The following is a 6,600-nucleotide window of genomic DNA, read 5'->3' as shown; positions in this document are numbered from 1 at the left end:
AACAATGACAAGGAAAATAATCTCAGGGCTACTAAAATATGGCTATAGATTACATTTTTTCGAGCTATAGCTAGCTATAAAAGGAAAATATTAGATCAAATGATCCCTTCCAACAATATTTGCACATGACATCGTATCACAAGGATCTTTTATGCCTTTGCTTGGTCATGTCTTCATTGTGGTCAGGGCAATTAACTTAGGATCTACAGTTAAAAATACTTTCATGCCTGGGAGCTGGAGCACTGGCACAGTAGGTAGGGCATTTGCCTTGCACACAGTCAACCGGGTTTGATTCCCAGCATCCCATATGGTCCCATGAGCACTGCCAGGGGTAATTCCTGAGTGCAGAGCCAGGAGTAACTCCTGTGCAACGCAGGATGTGACCTAAAAAGAAAAAAAAAAGGGAAAAAATGCTTTCATTCCTATCCACATTCATACATGTATTTCCAAGTGCACATGGCTACAGAAACAACACACTGCCTCAGCATTCAAATTCCATAATCTCCTCTTTTCCTACTGGAACCATGGAGAGTGCAGAAGAGAAGAAAAAGAAGGTCCCTGCTAAATCGGCAGCAGGAGCCAGAGAGAAGAAAAAGAAGCTTCCCGATGTGCCAGAAACCCTGAAGAAAAAGCTAAAGAATTTCACAGAGCTGAAGATCAAGTGCCTGAGAAAAAAGTTTGCTCAAAAGATGCTTTGAAAGGACAGGAGGAAGCTGATCTACGGAAAAAGCTAAGCATTATCACAAGGAGTATAGGCAGGTGTACAGGAAAGAGATTCGCATAGCTAGGATGGGAAGAAAAGTTGGCAGGAACGCAAATTGTCTTTTGTCATTCAGAATCAGAGGTATCAATGGTGTGAGTCTTAAGGTTCGAAAGGTGCTGCAGCTTCTCTGCCTTCCCTCCAGATCTTCAATGGTACCTTTGTTAAACTCAACAGAGCTTCGATTAACACGCTGCGGATCATGGAACACTGTATTGCATGGGGGTATCCAAACCTGATGTCAGTAACTGAATTGATCTACAAGCGTAGCTATGGCAAAATCCACAAGAAGCGAATTGCCTTAACGAATAAAGCACTGATTGCGCAAACTCTGGGTAAATATGGCATCATCTGCAAGGAGGATCTGATTCATGAGATCTATACTGTTGGAAAGTGCTTCAAAGAGGCAAACAACTTTCTCTGGCCCTTCAAATTATCTTCTCCCCGGCGTGGGATGAAAAAGAAGACCACCCATTTTGTAGAAGGTGGAGATGCTGGCAACAGAGAAGACCAGATCAACTGGCTGATTAGACAAATGAACTAAGGCATCTACCATATTTTTATAATCTGGTTAGTTAATAAATGACTGCTTTCAAACTGAAAAAAAATTCCATAATCTGGTTGGGAAGATGCATACAATGGTGGTAAAAAAGAACTTTACACGTATTATATATACATTTTTATATATTAACTCAATTTTTCTCATCTTACAGATTAAGAAGCTATAGAATTTGCCTAAAGTAATAGAAGAATATGACAAATAAGAAATGATAATGTAGATATCAAACTCTAGGATCTGCATTTTTAGACACCGCTACAGACAAGCGATTTCCCTGAGTAGAAGATGGATATTGTAAGCTACTGAGAATGACTTACAGGTAAAGCTGAACCTGGGAAAGTATGAGAACCTAGAAGCAAAGTTTTGGGTGAGGCCGTCTCTTCTGAAGTACTGGTAGATAAATAATCTTCAGTTCCAAAGAGTGGCAATGGTCACTGTGTTGTGAGTTTCCCTCTAGAAGTTGTTCAAGGCTACACGCTTGATAGAAATGCACTTGTACTTGAGAGGTCTGGCGTTCTTTTACAACCATATTGTCTCCAGATTCATGGGCCTTTACTGATTTTTCCTTTCAGCTCCTCTGGGTACTAATGATCCATGTCAACAGACACATTCTGTCCTTTAATTTTCCACCTTCACTCTCCCTTAATATCTGTCCAGATAAGCTTGGAAAGGAAAGTGAATAGATATCTGCTTCTAGTCTGTCTACTAAAATCAAGCCTGACATATCTGCTTTTTAGTGTTCATTGAAAAGCCCAAAACCTCTTTGATTCCTGGAACCTTTCACCTTGAAAATCCATGAAAAGAGAATCAGAGTGACTGGTCAGGGGTCATAATCTAACCAAAGGCCCCTCCCCCCAAAAATTAATCCATTCTCTCTAATGCTTGCATGACCATCTAAGGTCAGTCTTGAAACATGTCAGCTGCTCCTCAAACTGATTGAGATTCGTGTCATTAGAGACTCTAGTTAAAAGCCCCAAGTACTTCTCACTCTGACCAGGGTGTCAGAGGTAAAAAGTCCATGAGGGTTTTATCAGCTATTCCAGCCAAGCCCCTCCACGCCCAACACACCCGCCAGATAGAAACAAGTCTAAGTTGAAGTCACTCTTAGTGTTCAAATGCTTATTGCAAAGATGACATATTTTCCTGGAAGCTCATTTTACTAAATTAAAAACATTAACCGTAAGTGTCTCTTGAGGTTATATTTTTCCCTGCAAAAATTATTTTCCTGAATTAAAATGTTTATATAATTTCAGATCAGAATTAAGCAACTCCTTTTCTCACCTGCTGGTGGATGTCTGAGTGCGCAGACAGCGTTTCTGAGAGCAGGTCCCCAGGGTTAGCAGTGTAATTCCTTTTACTCTGGGGTACTCAAGCACAGAATTGCCTACAATCAATTTGCTTTCACATCCTGGCATTAAACTCACTGTATATAAAAGTATCACAAGTATTTTCAATATAATTCTAAGTAGCAGTGATTTAAAAGGCTTTTTTATTATAATGAAAAAAATTACAAGCCATAGTAAAAGCTGCACAGCCCATTTGACTGAATCCAATCAAACATATATAAGAGCCCCATAACCTCAAAATGGGCAAAAATGACTTAAAAATTAAGAAGGACAATTGATAGAAGACTTTCAATATCTGACAGATGAAGCACTATATCTGAACAATATTTTGACCTTCGGATTTCTAAAAATGGGAATGAATCATCATTTGAATTAGAGCTATATAGGGAAAGAGATTTTTTTCAAGAATACAGCTACAGATATAAGAAAAACATGTTATATATAATATTTGAAGTAATAACTATGGGCTGGAGCGATAGCACAACGAGTAGGGCATTTGCCTTGCAAGTGGCCAACATGGCCAACCCGAGTTTGATTCCTCCACCCCTCTCAGAAGCCCAGCAAGCTACTGAGAGTATCTCCCCCGCACAACAAAGCCTGGCAAGCTAGCCGTGACATATTCGATATGCCAAACACGGTAACAATTGTCACAATGGAAACGTTATTTGGCCCGCTCGAGCAAAATCAATGAACAACGGGAGGACAGTGACAGTGACATTGACAGTGACAGTGAAGTAATAACTATATTTTCAAAGGTAAGTCAAAAACTTTCAATAAAAATGCATCATTAGTTACCATGATTACATATGATTCCTACTGCTCTTTAACTAGAAGTCAAAAGGCATGATTTAAACATATATAGTCTTTGCTGGACTGGAGCTATAGCACAACTGTAGGGTGTTTGCTTTGTGTGTGGTCAACCCGGCAGAACCGGGTTCGATTCCTCTGCCCTACTCAGAGAGTCCGGCAAGCTATCAAGAGTATCTCGCCCACACGGCAAAGCCTGGCAAACTCCCCGTGAGGTATTCAATCTGCCAAACACAGTAACAACAAGTCTCACAATGGAGATATTACTGGGCCCACTCGAACAAATCGATCAACAATGGTAGAACAGTGCTACAGTGCTACAGACTTTGCTATTCAAAAAAATCACCATTAAAATCTACTTATGCACAATGACTTTGAACCTGAACCTAAGTATTACACAAGCACAAAAATATTGTCATTTGGAAGCCTAAAAGACACTTTAATAGGTCAAGCACTTGCCTTACACTCAGCCAACCTGGGTACAATCCATGACATACAATACACTCTTCAAGCATGCCAATAGTGATCCCTGAACACAGAACCAAAAATAAGCCCCAAACACAGTAGAGCACCTCCCAAAAACCTCCCCAAAATTGACATCTTAACTTCCATACAGTCTTGGCATATAGAAGGTTTTCAATAATTGTATAATGAATAATGTTGCAATGAAAAGCACATATTCCAAAGCTGCTCACTATTCTACACTATTTTAACTGAATTACTTTCAATTTCTCCTTTAACAATAATGAGCAAAGCAAATCAGAAAATAAATTTCAATCAACAGTTTGACTACTCTTTGAAAGACTCAACCCTTTCAGACAATACCAACCATCTCTTCTGAGTTAATCCTCAACTTTGTTACAAAATTCTTTTTGAGTTTACTCTAAAGCAGAAATCGTCTCTCCCACTGCCACTTAATGCCATGCTATTAAATCCCGTAAGAGTTGACAGAAGCAGCATGCTTCTTTATGCTACTTTATTCACAAAACAAGTAAAATACTTGCCATATAAAACATAAAAAGTCCAATTAAATTGAATTTTGATAAGCCATAAGATTTTAGTATATCCCAAATATTGCATGGAATATGTTTACACTAAAAATTTATTCTGAATCTCTAATTATAGGTACCATCATGTGTTCTTATTTCCCAACTCCAGCAACCTTAGAGGAAACTATATGTTCTGCTTCAATTTCAGGCATTTCTATGTCTGCAGGCTCTGACAGAGTAGGTGAATATTCAGGAAGAAAGCAATGGACAGAATTACCTTGATACAATATTCAGGGATGACCAGTTGCTCATGGTTCACTCAAATTGCGTTTTTATTTTATCGAGGGAGGGACATACCCTATAGTTCTCAGTAACTCTTTCTTGCTCTATTAGGAGTGACCCCACACCCTGACTTTTGCTAAAAGGACTATAAGTGGTAACTAAGATTCAACTACAGTCAGCTACATGTTAGGCACGTAAGCCTTACCTCTTGTACCCTAAAATGATATTTTTTTTAAAAAAACTTGACCTTACAATCATACTGAATATAGAATACCTCTAAAAATAGTGAGAGTATTACATGTTATTACATGCAGACAATGAAAGATTGTGAAAACAAAGAAAAGACAGGAGAGCTGCCAAGAGGCAAAAACAAACATTTTTTACATAAACTATTTCTTTTAAGAGGATATTGGTATTCATGTATGTTTCTGTAGACATATTATCAGATCAAAGAAAATATGACTCCTCAGAAAGTCTGAAATGTCAACTGAGAGTTTACACCATGAAAGAAATTTTGGGTTTACAAAAGGTGGCAGATTGATTGATTGAATAATTACTAATATTACTGCATACCAGTAATAAGTTATTTTAACCAAGAGGATAGGTATCTCTCACATCAAGAGGAAGTGCCCTGTCTTTCTTGGAGGAGTGGTTGACAATGTCCTAAGGGAAAGATGACATAGTTGCTGCAAAAGCAGTGTCTTGGAATAGCAGCTCACATGAGACTCAATAATCCACAAAAGACAGAAAATTCTTCAGAATCACCCTCGGCAAAATATTAAAATCAAAATGTAACTTCCTTCCTCTTTCAGGGCTCCTTTGTATTCAATGACCAACAAAGTTCTGACAATTTTCCCAGGTTCAGAGATTCAGACCTGGGAAGGGTGTAAAGTGCTTACTGATGAGAGAAAATAATCAAGCTTGATCAGGACCTCAAAATTATTTACCAATAAGGTAGCAGACTGTAAAATCAGGACTTTCAAAGACTTTCCAAGGACAGGACAATATTTTAACCATTTCATTTCATTTCATTTCATCATCCTGTTAATCGTCGATTGCCTCGAGCAGGCCCCAGTAACGTCTCTTTCATCCTAGCCCTGAGATTATATTCAGGGCTCTTTAGGAGAATGAGACCCATCATTGTTACTGGTATTTGGCATATTTGGTAGGCCACGGGGAGTTTGCCAGACTTTGCCCTGTGGGCAGGCTACATTCGACAGCCTGCAAGTTTGTCAAAAGTAGGAATGAGATAATAAGATGTCATAAAAAGATGTCCTGATAAGATGTCGCGCGGTTCTGGGAACTGGATTTTATAGTCTCTGAGTCTTGGCCGCTGATGGGATTACACGGCGCCAGGGGGCCAGGTGGTGGGTGTGACCCCCGCCTACTGGAATTTGGAGGATCTGGGTGGAAGATGCTCGACTCCAATTCGAGTAGGCTTGGAGGTCTCGGCCCCGGAACCCGCGTGGCTTTGTCCCTCTGCCAGTACCTTCAGGTGTGCGGAGAGTGGTCTCAGCATGGTGGTGGCTGGTCCTGGAGGTCTCCGGCTGCCGTAGCCCTGGCCGGGGCGGGGAGGAAAGCTCAACCCGCTCCCCTCCAAGGGACTCCGGGAAGGAACACCGAGGCGCGGGGGCAGAGACTGCACTGCTCTCGTCCGGGATCTGGATTTTATAGTCTCTGAGTCTTGGCCGCTGATGGGATTACACGGCGCCAGGGGGCCAGGTGGTGGGAGTATGGTTGCAAAGCTGAAACTTAAAGGAATTGACGGAAGGGCACCACCAGGAGTGGAGCCTGCGGCTTAATTTGACTCAACACGGGAAACCTCACCCGGCCCGGACACGGACAGGATTGACAGAT

General features: G+C 40.6%; 1 pseudogene; it reads left to right on the top strand.

Moving 5' to 3' along the window:
- Positions 1–524: 524 nt before the first annotated feature.
- LOC130036688 (60S ribosomal protein L7-like) lies at positions 525–1,325 on the top strand (annotated as a pseudogene).
- The last annotated feature ends 5,275 nt before the right edge of the window (positions 1,326–6,600 follow it).

Source organism: Sorex fumeus, unplaced genomic scaffold (genome assembly GCF_029834395.1).
Source record: "Sorex fumeus unplaced genomic scaffold, SorFum_2.1 ptg000006l, whole genome shotgun sequence".
NCBI lineage: Eukaryota > Metazoa > Chordata > Mammalia > Eulipotyphla > Soricidae > Sorex > Sorex fumeus.
The sequence above is the reverse complement of the archived record's forward strand: the minus strand, read 5'-3'. Positions and strand labels throughout refer to the sequence as shown.